Below are 15,416 nucleotides of genomic sequence, written 5' to 3' on the forward strand. Positions count from 1 at the left end.
GAGTCATCTCATGCTCACAAGGGCTAAGGCCAGTTCTCCTCCTGGTGCTCGTTGCCTGCCTCAGTCTCCCCCCATCCTTGACGATAGAGGAGCATGAGTCACAAAGAGATAAAGAGGAGGCCCGGCGTGGCTGAGCGAGCTCTCCCCTTCCTAGGATGAGGCGCTAGGGAAGGCTGCCCATTTTGAAATAAGAATCAATCATGAACCTCACCACTCTCCTGATACCAACCCAGTGCACACTGGGATCATCCCTCAGTTTTATAGCAATGACCTCCTGACTCATTCTCCTGCTCCCTGCATTTCCCCTGGCGCCAAATCCTCACACAACAGGCAGACTATGATCTTTTGAAACCCGACATCGACTATCCCTCTTGGCCTCAAACACTCTTGATTCCCCATCACCCTCAGGATAGAATTTGAACTCCTGACAATCGCGTCTAAAGCCCTGCCTACTGTGGCACCTTCTTCTTTCCCCAGCTGTGACCCCCACCACTTTGCCCCTCGCTAATACCACTTTATCACTCGGGCTTTGGATGTACTTGAACATGCTGAGCTCGTTATTCTGTTAGGGTCTCTGCATGGACTGTGCCTTCTGCATGGAATGCCCTTACCTCAAATCTCTGCAGTGATCTTCAGTGAGGTCTCAACTCAGCGGGCCCTTCCTCAGAGAGAGCTTTGCTCCCACCCTACCTAAAATAACATCTCTGTCCCCAACCCACTCTCCTTCCCCTTATCCTGCTTATATTTTACAGACAACATGCATTGTCTGGCTTTTTATACATATATGTGTGTATATCATCCATGACACACACATACACACCTGACAAAACAAGCCATTGTTCTAGGTGGTGTGGAAAAAGCAGAGCGTGAGAAGGATTTCCATTTGAATCTAAGCTGCTGTTGATATTATCTGTCCCTCTGACTAGAACATAAAATCCTTGAGGGCCAAACCTTGCCTCCTCAAACGCTGCCATATCCCCAGTTGGCGGCACACGGTAGGTCTGTGATGGAGGGAGGGAATGAATGAACAGATGGGTGAACAAAGAAACAAAACACATCTAAGTCCAATTTCCAGCTCTTCGATTTCCAAGCTATATCACCTTTAGCAAGTTACCCAACTTACCTGGGCCCTAATTTTCTTTACCTCTAAAGTGAGCATAATTACCACCTCCGTCAAGAATTGTCATGAGGAGTAATTGAGATAATTCACATGAAACCGCTAGACAGTGGGATAGAACTTAGTAGGTGCTCAACAAATGTTCCAGCCCCCTCACTCACTCCTCCACCTTTCCAGAGGTATCAAATCAGGATAAGGCAATGCCTCACAAGTCGTCAAAGTAGCTACTGGGTGATGTGTCACGAATTACTGAATCCACACAAGTGCTGAAGTCCTACCTTCCATTCAATTAGATTTTCCTGCCCCTGCATATTCCTATAGAAATACAGATATTCCTGGAAGAAAATATTCAAAAAGTTATCCTCATCTTGATAAAAACCATTTTTTCGAATGGTTTTTCTTTTTGACTAAAAGTCCTGCAGAAGAAATAGAAATCAGAAACCAAGATGCCATAGAGCATCTTCCCAGACACCTACGGAGTGTACCATCTACCATCACGGCCTGAAGTCAGAGTCACAGCTAAGTCATCAGAGATGAAATAACTGGTTCTTGGACGGGAAGGGCGAAAGAGATTTGTCTTCAGCACAGACATCCCTCGACGTTGGCAGGTTTGTTGCTCCCTCGCCAGTGGGTACTCCCGGTGGAAATTCCTGAGTGGCCAAGCCAGAAACAAACTGAATTGTTTTATTGGCTAACGAAGTGATCATATCAAATTAAACTAGTGATGGTATCATCCCAAAAGACTTTAAGATTTCTTTATAATTTAGCCAAGATAGCCTCAGTCCTGCTGTGATTCAGCTTTACACTGATGTCTCCTGTTCTGCTTTTACTCCTAGAGGTAGAAGGGGGAGGAAGAGGCCACAGTCAGCTACTTTCTCTTTATTTCCACCATCCCTTCCACCAGGACACACTGAAACAAGCTCACCTAAGCCACTCACGACACCACCAGAGCTCTGAAGTAGTCCGAACCTCTGATGTTCTGAACCTCTCCCCTCACCTCCCTTCGGTGGCCCTGAAGTGCCTCACCACCCCTCTCTCTTCGGGCCTTCTAGAGTCAGTAGCCCAAAAATGGATCGCAGAGAATTCAGAATCCAGGAAAGTCCCCAGAAGCCCATCACCTTGTGGGCCGGGTCTATAACACTGTGGGATGTCAAAGAGGTTCCTTTGACTCTTTTAATCTCCTTCAATGATGTGCTTCCCCTCCCCAACGCTACCTGCCAACCCCCATCCAGATAAGCTTTTGAGGTTGAAAGCTCTTTAAAACTAAATGAAAACTTAAATTTATTTAAAATCTATTGTTTGGATTATCAAGATATATTTTCAAGTCTGTCACATCCAAGTATGTGCAGTCACGGGTAGATTGTTACTCACCAACCGGGTTTGGTGGAGATGTCGTAGCTTTCTTTTGTTTCCCTACATATCCCCTTGCATAGTTTTAAGCCCACCTTCCTAAGATAAATGGCTCTTGATTTAGGAAATAGACATAAATAAGACTGATCTTTGGATACACATGAACTTTATTTTTATGGAGAGTGGTGCTCACTTTTTACACACCCATACCTGAAATCCAGCCAGAACAGTCTCCTCTCTTACAGAAATCTGTGCCACCGATATTTCTTAGAGAAAGCACTCTAAATCAGGAAGCTCAGAGGAATGACCTAAAATCTCATCAGTGTCCTAAATTCTGTGCTAGTAAATTTGGAACCATAATTTTAGAACATGAGATTGCACGGAGAGCTAATAATATTACAAAAACTTGTTGCTATCTTTTCTAAGCCTAGATCAAAGGTATTATAAGCAAAGAACATTAAAGCTCTAAGAAAATTAATCATTACTATGTCATTTGCAGGATGACCCACATTAATCTTTTGTTTTGAGGGGCCCCTTGTCCTCTCTGTGTACCAAAGGTAGAAGTATGGGTGAACAGCAAAGTCTTGTTTAATATCAGCTTACTTCAATGGTTAAAGAAAGATTTTTCAAGTAAAAATTTCCTGACCTGTGGCTTAAATATTTTAGAACCATCTGCCTTGCCACTTAAACTTTGCTGATAAAGAGGTGAAGAAAGCATGAGACAGCTCCTGGGGTCATCGTTTATTTAAAGGTCTTCCCAGGAACAGTGACAACTATGCCCCATTGGCTGTTTTCTCTATTTTCAACTAATTTTGTAAGCTATTGAGGTTTGTTTGAGGCCAAGCACTTTGTTGGGATCTGAGGGGAAAGCTGACCCCATTCCTATTCCCCAGACAAGAGCCCAGTCTTAGAGCATGCTTGTTGTGACCAGTGCCCCTATTTAGGATGACTAATCCATCATTATCTGCTTCTAGAGTCCTTCCACCCTCCTCTCAGTGCTCTACTATCTCCAAAGGCTCGGTTCTAAAACATTGCTTGGAAAATAGCTCATATTTGGGGCACCTGGTTGGCTCAGTTAGTTAAGTGTCTGCCTTCGGCTCAGGTCTTGATCTCAGGATCCTGGGGTCAAGCCCTGTGGTGCTCTTGTTGCTCAGTAGGTAGCCTGCTTCTCCCTCTACCTCTCCCCTTAGCTCGTGTTCTCTATCTCTCAAGTAAGTAAATAAAATCTTGAAAGGGAAAACAGTTCATATTTATATGAGTAAATCCCTCACTAACTTCTCCCTTCTCTTTACCTGCAATTCATCTTCCCCAATAGATTAAGCATTTACCATTATGGAAGAAATATAGTAATATATGAGTATTGCATTTCAAGGATGACACTTTTTAAAGAAGATCCCCAGAGAGGATAAAGTTTAGCTCAAGATAGAAGCGTCCAGCAAAGAACGTTCAGGCTGTGGGGCACCTAGCTACCTGGTGTCTTTCACCTTTTCCAGTTACAAGAAGTAGAAATATACTAATGTCAACACAAAGTACAGTTCATAAGTACAGGTATTCCATGAACCAAGAGCAGAAACTATAGAATAAATGGCCATTTGGTGGCATTCTAACTGAAAACTGGAAGGATCAAAGGCAATTATCATTCTCCATCCCTCTTTTTCTCCCTCAGGGATGACAGGATTTCGAACTCCTATTCCCCTGAGTTTGGTCCATCTTCTGTCCTCAACCAGCCTCTTCTTCCAATGCACCTTGCACGTGGCTCCATGCGGCCGGCAGGCCCAGCTCCATACAGTTTCAGCTCCTCTACCCATCACCAACTATTGTCAGTCTTAATCTAAATATGAAGGAGGAAAACAGGGAGGAAATATATGAGTCAGAATCTGACTGGGCCAAGCAGATCTGACTGGGCCAAGCAGATCTGATGCATCTCGTCAAGCCAAGCTATAGAGTTGCTGACTAATCAACATGCCCGCAGACATTGGGTAAGGTATTCACTTCTAACCCAATTATCTGGACCCAGAAAGTATCAAGATCACGGAGTATGTAGGGCTGTCTACATGGGATCTGGATGGGGCACAATGTTCAAGAAGTCTGGATGGGAGCAGGGAATGAGACATCCTTCAGAGGACCCGGCCTCTGTGCTCCTACCATGAAATATCTGCAGGTTGTTACAAACTAGGCTCAGCCCCTCCTCTCTTTCCCCTTTCCAATTATTACAGACTTTCTGTTGTTATTCAACTCCATCTCATTTGCTTGCCTCCCACATCTCTTTTGTTCTCCTTTACTAGAGGCCCTCAACCTTCAGAACGTACTTAGTATTGAAACGGAACAAAATCCACATGGATCACCCAGCGACTGTGATTGCCCACTTCTATAGCAATCATGATAGAGGGTGCTCAGACCATCCCCATCTGCCCTGGCACACTGCGGCCCTAACACTGAGTACCATCAAGACAAGTGGGCAAAGAGAACTGGATGTCCCTTCACAATGGATCCAGAGAGGAGCCCAGAGGTCTCTGCATTGCCCTCTTTTCAGCTCACAAGATTAGACTGACCCTGCCTCTCAACAGGATAATTTGGTTTCTTTTTTATGCCTACATGACCTCTTTAAGTCCCTCTCTCCCTTTGTCTTTCTCTCCCTCCTCCCACTATGTTAGCCCTAATCTCAGCTATTGAGGGGGGGAGAAAGAATTTGCAGCTGATGGCAAATTCTCCACTTGCACACAATACAGTGGCCAGAAAAACTATACCATGGAAGACAGAAAATAAAATCTTCCCTGACATAAAACTCCATTCTAAAATGCTCCATTATTCTACAGATTCACTATCCTTTGGTGACATCACAAACATCAGGTAATAGTGATGTATTTGATGGCGTGGAAAACTTACAATGTAAACATCATTTTTCTTTCCTTCAGACATGACTTTTTGATAAATGGGAGTCCCTTGGATATTAGAAGAATACAAAACAGCAGATCATAGGGGAAGAGAGGAGAAAATAAAATAAGATGAAATCAGAGAAGAGACAAACCATAAGAGATCCTTAATCAACAAACTGAGGGTCGCTAGAGGGGAGGGGAGTTGGGGTACGGGGTAACTGGGTGATGGACATTAAGGAGGGCACTTGATATAATGAACACTGGGTGTTACATAAGACTGATGAATCACTGACCTCTACCTCTGAAACCAATCATACATTATATGTTAATTAATTGAATTTAAATTTAAAAAACAAAGATAAAACCTTTTAATTTTGATGATGATTTCTAACAATGATGGTGATCTTTTTCTCCCCTATCGTAAAATACACAAAAATTAGTTTTGTTATTATGGGGTCATTTGATAGAAAATACGTATTTAAATATTAATAGTTGTTTGAATTATATCAAATGTAACTTGATGGGATGTGCACTGGGTGTTATACTATATGTTGGCAAATCGAACTTCAATAAAAACAAATTTAAAAAATTATATCAAAAAAATAAAAATAAATAAAAAATTATATCAATCATATACCATATGGAGAAACCTAACACAGAATTTTTGCATAAAAATAATCTAAAAAAAAGAAAAAAGAAGAATGCTAAACAGAGTAGAAGGTACTCAATGAAGTTCCTTGGTTCTATTATTGGTCCTATTTTTGGCTAATCTTATTACTTTGGACAAATTATCCAACTCCTGCTGCAGGTCAGTTTCCTTGAAAATCATGTGCTGAGTTGGATGCTAAGTCAAACACTGCTGGTTGCCAGGAGTCATTCCCCCCCACACCCCATTCTTGCTGGTGGAGCTCATCTCCCACAATAGAGGCTAAAAATGACCATCTCACTTCTCCAGCCGACTCTGTAGCTAGGGCGTGAGCATCTAACCAGTCCTGGCCAAAGGAAACTGATCCTTCTGCCTGGGGGTCTCTGGGAAAGAAGCTCCTTACTACTGAAAATACATTTCCCTTCTATATGCCTGTGAAAGCTCTCCTGCCCAGAGCCATGGAAGCCATCGTGATGCAGTAACAAGGCACATAAAAGGATTAAATAGAAGCTGATCCAGAGCCCTGCCACTTATGAGCTACAGAATTACCAACCCTCGAAGTTATTAAATAATTTCTTCTCATTCTATTCTCAGCCATTTTCACTTGGGCATTCCATTACTTGCAGCTAAAAAAACATCCTTACTGAATGTCTCTAAGAACCCTTCCAACTTTAACAACGTATGATCAGATAAGGGACAAGGAAAGTTGTGCTCCTAATAGATAAACTCCAAGTCTTGATTTTAAGGATCCATAGTGAAGAGACTTCAGAAGGCAATACCAGACTTACAGACGTTGAGAGCAAAGAGTTTCTGATACGCTGTGCCTTGAAAAACACAGACACAAGCTCACCCCCAAACATCTCCCATCGCCTTTATACCTTGGTTGGGGGAAGGAGCATCTGTAAGTGAGTATCTGTAATATTTTGACTGCCCATTATTTGAACACCCTTCCTATTTCAGGAATATGCCTCCCACGATGGAAGTCCAAGGGAAATTCACTCTCTTCCTATCCCTGGCTGCCAGAGTAAGAGGAGATGGCCAAGGCCTACCCAGCTGAATGCTCCTACACAAAATTCTGAATCTCAGGAAGTGGGGATAACGGGTGCCAAAGGCAGTACTGAAGCTACTGACATCTGCGTCCTTGGCCTTGACAGGGCAGTGAACCTATCACCAGTGGTGACTCCCCAACCGGACTACGTCTGTGGTGTGAACTTGCATATGAATTCCCAACGTCCTTGGTTCTGCCTGCATTTTGAGCCCGATCCTTCCAAAAGCTTCTAGGAGCTATCCCCAATATATCTCAAAAATATTGTTTTCTGGTTTTGGCAGCCATAGTCTGCTTTTGTTTATCATAACCAAGACACCCAACTGACACGGAATCAAAATCTTGAATGTGAAGAAATGGGATTTCTAAAGTCTAGACTTCATACAAACTTGTGAAAATAGAATTTGAAAGAACAGCTGAAGCACTTAAAGGACATCTGGAACTTTACAATTCCTCTGGCCCTACCAAGAGAGGAATATCAGCCTTTGAGGACACTGAGGAAAGGAAGTCAGTCCTCCCAGAAGTAACCTGAGACCAGCCCCCTCCCAAAGACTTTAGGATACCATTAGCAGTCATTTATGATTTCAGCAAACACTCATTTCTCATTGCCTTCCTCCAGGGAGAATTGTGATTGTCCTCCAACAGTGTTTTTGGACATATGCCTAGTGAGGTGTGTGTGTGTGTGTGTGTGTGTGTGTGTGTGTTTGGGAACCAACAGTGAGTAGAATATGACTTATTAAGAGTGACACCTGCAGAATTGGCTGCAAACAAAGAGGCCTACACGTTCTCTATCCATTGATGGTGGAGTGGTTTCCCCAGCCCCCAAAGACCAGACTTCCTGCTGCAGTTATAAAAACAGGTTCCAAAATTAAATAAAACTAAAGGGAAACACAAATGGGAGCTATAGCAAAACAGAGATAGTAAGTTCAGTGTAGGCTAACATTGTTGATCAAAAAAACACAGTGAACAAAATAAGAGGGGAAAATATTATCATTACAGAGAAAACAGGGATTGGTACAGTTATCATCTATGAAAGAAAAATAAAAGATTCAAACTGATAAAAGAAATCCAGACATTGGATTAAAATCAACAGCGGAAAGGAACGTAAGCTCCCAAATAGAGATCAAAGTGGTAACGTGAACCCAACAGGAAGCACCATCTTTAAAAACTCTAATTCGAAATAGGAAAGTATGGGAATGGGTGCGAAGCTCTACAAAGTATGCGTGTGTGTGTGTGTGTGTGTGCATGTGTGTGTGCGTGTGGGTGTGTTTTAAACAAAAGTAACTCCATTCTCAGTGGAGACAAGGAAACCGCAAAAACCAGAGCAGGGCCTACAGAGGAAGGTGTAGTGTCTTGAGTGGTCTTCATGAACGGAGGCCACGGGGACAAAGAGCAAAGCAAGGTCCATCTTGACCCCACCTTCCCGCCCCCGGGACAATGATCTGTTTCCTTCTTACCCAGTGAAGCTAATGTTCTGTCCCAAACAGCCGGGCAGTCAGGCAAGCCTACATCCTAACGTTTGCTTTTGCGGGCCCCCCGTCAGGTCAGCGAGCCCCTACTGTATACGCGTGAATATAAAGCCAGTCGCTTTTGCTTAAGTTCTCTTTAATTCCCTCAACCACCCCGATGGGGTTCAGAGCCACACACCCTGCGCTCGTTTCCTATCGCTGCTCTAATAAATTCCCACCAATTTAGTGGCATTAAAGAATATGAGTTTTTTCCTTACAGTTCTGGAGGCCAGAAATCCAGAATGAGTCATAATAGGGCCAAAATCCAGGTGTTGAGGTCAGCTGGTTCTCTCCTCTCGCCTTTTCCAGCCTCAAAAGCCTGTCCTGATTCCTCGGTTCACGATCCTGCATCAACACGCCAGTTTTCCCTCTGCTCCCACCAGTGCGATATCTTCCTCAACGCTGAATTTTCTTTTGTCCCTTAGGATGCTAAGGGCTGTGTGATTGCATTGGGTCCACCCAGATAATCCAGGACACTCTCCATCCCACAGTCCCTAACTTAGTAGCTTTACTTGGTCCACTTTTCCATATAAGGTGGCGTCCACGGGGTCTGGGGCTTACACGTGGGCATCTTTGGGGCTGTTACTCCTACACAGATTGGTTGTGCCAGACTTGTTCAAGGAGTGGGTAGTTTAGGTAACAGTAGTGTAGCCACATTGATTTCCCCGTTTGGGTGATTATTTTAAGATTAGGTGAACCATCAGCCTCAGGAGAGGCTGGCTGAGGGGCATACAGGAGGTCCAGTTTGGGTGACATTTCTGTAAGTCCAAAATTAGTGAAAAACCGAACAGCATCATGGAGGCTAGAGACAATAACAGCCACAACAGGGGTTTTCCTGGGAGTTTTATGAACAATAGAGATGCTCGGGGGCCTCCCGGGGTGATAGCATCCCATCTCTGAAGGCACAGCCTGAGGATCCGTGCTTGAGACGAGCACACGATCCTGCTTCACAAGGAAGCCTGAGAACTGCTCATGTGTGACTTTGCCAGGAGGCCTCCAAGGTGGTTCGCATCAGCAACGCCACGTCGCACCTGTCAGACGTGTCCATTCTCAGGCCCGCCCACCTGGTCAGAACCACGCCAGGGCATGCGGTCTGGGAATCTCATGTTTTAACACATTGTCCAGGTGATTCTCTCGCACAGCGAACCTCAATTAGCACCTGATCACACACCTTTATTTTATTTTATTTTTAAAAATATTTTATTTATTCATGAGAGACACAGGCAGAGGGAGAAGCAGGCTCCATGCAGGGAGCCCGACGTGGGACTCGATCCCGGGATCCCGGGGTCACACCCTGGGCTGAAGGCAGCGCTATACCACTGATCAGGCTGCCCTGATCACACACCTTTAAACAGTGGGACGTAACTACCATTATTAGCAGCCTCCCCTAGCCTGGGATAGCTGAGCATTAGTGAATAAAATACTGAAAGTAAAGCGGCTACTAAATGCCAAAATTGGAACAAAATACCAGGTTCAGCTGAAATCCTCAACCAATTGTCATAAAATCCAATTTAACTCTGAGGGGCCCAGTGGTTGAGCATCTGCTTTCAGCTCAGGGTGTGACCCCGGGGTCCCGGGATCGAGTCCCGCACCAGGCTCCCTGCATGGAGCTTGCTTCTCCCTCTGCCTGTGTCTCTGCCTCTCTCTCTCTGGGTCTCTCAGGAATAAATAAATACAATCTATAAAAAAATAAAATAATAAAATAAAAAGGTGAGCAATTATGTTGACTGACTAAACATGAATGAGGCAACCTGTTACAAGGAGACTTGAATGAGACCCAGAACCCTAAGGCTGACAGCGAGAGGGAAATCAGGTATCACTGACCCAACCACATATTTCAAAACTGTCAGTCCAAAGAGTCCTTCCTGCGGTTACTTATCCTACTGTCTGTACCAGCATACCGAGCCTTCTCAGCTGGAACTTCCCAATAATGAGATCCAGAAGCTGGGGGAATCTTCCTTAGGGAGGGATGGACACGCAGGCCGTTGGTATCCGTGCTGAAGGAAGAGCCTATTCCCACTCCACACCCCCGCCCGCTTCTTGGGCCCAGCACACGGAAAGACCTAGAAACTAAAAGGGCATTTGGGGCACTCGGGTGGCTCAGTGGTTTAGCGTCGTCTTCAGTCCAGGCCGTGACCCCGGGGTCCTGGGATCAAGTCCCGCGTCGGGCTCCCTACATGGAGCCTGCGTCTCCCTCTGCCTGTGTCTCTGCCTCTCTCTCTCTCTCTCTCTCTCTGTCTCTCATGAATAAATAAATAAAAATCTTTAAAAAATAAAAAAATAAAAGGGTATTTGGTAATGCAGCTCAAAGCAAGGAAAGAACAGGCCACAAAAAGTTGCTCTGAGAGATGGAGCCACGTGGCAGTGTGCCAGGTCTGGGTGCCAGACCCACAGGTACCAAGCATCCCTGGAGCACCACCTGCCTCCTCGGTGCTCCCCGGGCAGGGCAGATGGGTCCGCAGACTGGCAGCCACGGCCAGAAGGGACGCAGGGCCCCAGGAGAGCAGACGCAGACACTCAAAGCACGGACGGGAGGAAGGAGTTGCTGCAGGGACGGGCGGAGCCGCCAGCTGGGGCCCGAGAGGCAGGCAGGGAGCCGCCACCCACATCGCCCACAGACCCCTCGCGGGTCGGCTCGTGCAGGGGGGCCTCGGGGTGGCGGGGCCTGGGCGTCCCGCTGCCTGCAGGCCCGAGGCCCAGGGAGCCCACCCCATCCTGCCTACAGAGCGAGCCGGAACTCCGAGGGGCAGGAGGGGCAGGAGGGCAGGAGGGCAGGAGGGGCAGGAGGGCAGGAGGGACAGTGGGGCAGGAGGGGCAGTGGGGCAGGAGGGACAGGAGGGCAGGAGGGGCAGGAGAGACAGGAGGGGCAGTGGGGGGGCAGGAGGGCAGGAGGGGCAGGAGGGCAGGAGGGACAGTGGGGCAGGAGGGCAGGAAGGGAGGAGGGCAGGAGGGGCAGGAGGGGAAGCAGGGGCAGGAGGGGCAGTGGGGCAGGAGGGCAGGAGGAGCAGGAGGGCAGGAGGGACAGTGGGGCAGGAGGGACAGGAGGGCAGGAGGGGCAGGAGAGACAGGAGGGGCAGTGGGGGGGCAGGAGGGCAGGAGGGACAGGAGGGGCAGTGGGGGGGGCAGGAGGGCAGGAGGGGCAGGAGGGGCATGGGGCTGGGCCCGAGCGAGCCTCGGTGGGAGGACAAAGTCCACTTCCCAGAGCCCACGCAGGCCTCGGCACCGGGCCACCCTCTTCCTGCAGGTGCCAGGTGCCCCGCAGGGAAGCCGGCCCCCCTCCGAGCACCTGCCACGGCCAGGGCGCCCTCAAAACCCCGCCGACCTCAGACCCTCGTCTCCCAGCCTGTGGCACCTCGGCCTGTAGAGAGAATCGATCACTTTTTTGTTTTTTTGTTATTTTTTGGTTTTGCAGGAACAAAGGAGAGGGACATGAATTCGAGGAATGAGTCGGGGCCTGTGTCCCCGGTTCGAGGAGCAGCGGCAGCCGGGTGTGGAGTCCCCCCGAGGTGCTTTGTCCCCGCTCCGGGCGCCAGCAGCTGGGGGGTGGGGGGGCTCCCAGGCTCCTGATTAAATCAAGACCCTATATTTGCCGCCTACCCGTCTTCCCATCCCGGGTGCAGGGGTCGCGGGAGCCCAGGGCGTTAGTTTTGCATGAAACTGGGGCTTCACGTCTTCTGTGCCCGGCCCTGACCATGCAGGGAACCGTGCACACGGCAGCCTGTGCCCCGTTGTCATCAGGAGTGGGCAACGACCGGGTGGCGGGTGGGGGAGCCCCAGGAGGCCAAGCGCAGGACCCAGGACCCAGGACGCCCCTGGGGAGCAGCTGGCGCACCTGCCCAGGTTCCTGCTGAGGACACAAGAGGCAGAGGGGGGCCAGAGCCCCACAAGTGGACCTGATTGCATTGGGCGGTTTTGAAAGCCGGGGATCCGCGCTGGAGGACGCCTGTGCCCTCGGTGAGGTGGCCGGTGCCTCGAGTGCAGAGGGGCCCGGACGACGGCAAGTGGCACCCCCCAGCCCCTGAGCGCGTGGCCTGCAGAGGAGGCGCAGGGAGCGCTTGCCAGGCCGCGGGCGGGAAGATGGGGCCATGCGATGGGGGCCCGGCCCGGTCGGCTGGGGGACGGAAGGGTCCTCAGAGGAGCCGACAGCAGCACCCCGAGAGCCACCAGGGGCCTTTTGTCAAAATGCCGATTCCCAGGCCCGGGCCCCTCCTGACTCTGCAGCTGGCTGGTGCCGGGGGCTCCGGGGTGGGCCCCGCCTCGCCGTGCGGGTACAGAGCCGGCCCGGCCACCAGCACCTCGGGGGCGCCGCCCGGCCCGCCAGGCCACAGAAGTCGTCATTTCCCACTGGGCCTGTTGCTTCCTGCTCTTTAACAGAATGTGAAAGGCGCCCAGGGAGGCGGGGAGGCCTGCAGGCGTGGGGACCCGGTTCCCGGGGCGCACAGAGGCCCGCCTGGCGCTCAGCCCACGGGCCCAGCCCGGGACCCCCGCCCTGCTCCCCCGGGGTGCCCAGTGAGCAAGGCCTCAGTCCCCCGCGCTCCGCAGCTTCATGCCCTCCTCCCCGTCTGCACGAGGTGCCGCGGCCTCCGGGAAGGCCCCCGGGATTCTCACCCCAGCCTCGAGGCCTGTACTTCCCCGAGGCATCGGGCAGAGAAGCTGCAAAGGGCTGATGGGGACAGGAGCCCCCCACCCGAGGGCTCCACCTTGCACGACAGCTGACACACACCCCAACCTTCTATGGAAAAGCCGCTCAGGACACACCGCTGGGCGCCTGGGTTCCTAACCAGCTTGGCTTTATTGCTTCTGTGTCCTGGGCCCTTTTCTGCATCACGTCCCTCCATATGGGGTGCAGGGGTGCACTCCCTGACTCGATGTGTCCACCTGCCCAGTGTCGCGCACACCCATCCTCTTGCACGACACCGCTCAGCGCCTCCTTAAATGCCTCCTGGGGACCCCAGGAGCCACGGGCTCCCCGGAATATCCACACCCACGGCCCCCAACACCTCGGGGAGGGAGCTCCTCCCGCCTGGGCCCCACCTTCCCCCTGTGCAACAGCTGGTTCCTCCAAGGCCTTGTTTGGGTCGTTGTGGCAGCTTTTAAACTGTATTTTCAGAAATGTTATCAGTGCACGTGGTAAACATCCGAACAACGGCAAAGGGCAGGAGGCGGAAAGCATGTGTCCCCACGCCGAGGGCTCCCCTCTCCGCGCCCCTGCCGAGAGGCAACAGTGCCACCGGTTTCCAGGCTCGGAGCTATTCACCGCATCTCTATCTCTGTGTAGACACGTCCCCACTTTTCAAATAAGTAACAGCTCACTACGGACACTGCTCTGCACTTGGCTTTTGTCACCTGAGAGTGTCTTAGAGATTGTTCTATGTCGACACATATGATCAGATCGCCCTCATCCTTTGCAGCCGCTGTGTGATGCTGCGCTCCAACGCCGACCGTAGCTCACGCAACCAGTACTCGAGTAAAAAATGTGATGTGTTCAGCCTGTGGGCACTAAAAATTCTGCTAACTCGGACGTCTAGCTCTAATCAGAGGCAGGTTAACAATGAAGCTAATGAAGCCCGAGCTTCAGCGTCCTTCTCTTGCAGGGCCCTGTTAGTATATTTTTTTCCCATAAAGAGGGAACCTCAAAATTATATATATTTATATATATATAAAATTATATATTTTATAATTATATTATTTTATATATAATATATAATATAATTATATTAAATACAAATAATATATAAATAATATAATATAATATAATATGAATATTATAAAATATAATAAATTATATAATATAATATATAATATTATGTATTTTATAATTTATATTATATTATATTTTATATATAATTTTATAATTATAATGAAATTATATATAATGAAATTATATATAATGCATTATATATGATTTTATAATTATAATGAAATATATATATATATTTCAAGATCCACAAAATCTGGAGCAGCAACTGGATGTGGTGCAGATTGTGACAGCAGAGCCCAAGTGCGTATTTTACATTCTGAGGCATGTTGCTGAGTTCCAAAATCACATCTGTATTCCCTGCTCTCGCCACCTCACACAATGCCCCTGGGCTGCTCTTGACACATGTGGTAGGATGCAAGCCTCCTACCTTGCTTCCCTTACCTGAGCCCTCGCCCTTTCTTCTTCCTGGGGCTGCCAATAGCTTGAAGTCCACGCTCAGGCCCTTCTGTGCTCGCCCCACACCCAGCATAGGGCCTTCGCCCACCAGACACTCAAAAATCTGTTCCATCTGCTCAAAGTCCTTTTCAGATTTGATAGATATACAAACAGGCAGCACAACACTTATTAGGTGAATATTAATATTCTGCATCACCTTAAACACAATTTAATTTTAGATTCCGCCCATGAGATACCAGCTCTGTCAATGCATTTTTAATGACTGTGCTCTCTTTCTCATCATTAAAGCCATGTTAAAAAAAAAAAATTGTATATAGCAATGGCCTGAGGCCAAAGACCTGCAAAATATTACCTAGTATGTTCCTTTCCCCTCTTCATTATTAATATTAAGTCATTGATAGTGCAGCCTACATAGAACCTTGCAAAGAAATTTAATTTACGAACATGACAAAGAAAAGCTTATTGAAGCCAACATATGCTGGCTACTTCATTCTCATTATCTCCTATTACTTTGCTACGGAGGCAAATTTCATTTATTAGACAGAATTGGTTCTTTATAAACGGCACCAGGTATTAGAAAGCTCTTCAACTTGTTTGCAGCGTTTGCCAATAAGTTTGGAGGCATTCGAGTTAAGGAAACTAGAATATGTAGGCATTCAATTGAGGGGGATATGTAAGTTCTCATTTTAAGCAATATAAAGCTTAGCGAGGTTGGAA

Source organism: Canis lupus, chromosome 26 (assembly GCF_003254725.2).
Source record: "Canis lupus dingo isolate Sandy chromosome 26, ASM325472v2, whole genome shotgun sequence".
Taxonomy (NCBI): domain Eukaryota; kingdom Metazoa; phylum Chordata; class Mammalia; order Carnivora; family Canidae; genus Canis; species Canis lupus.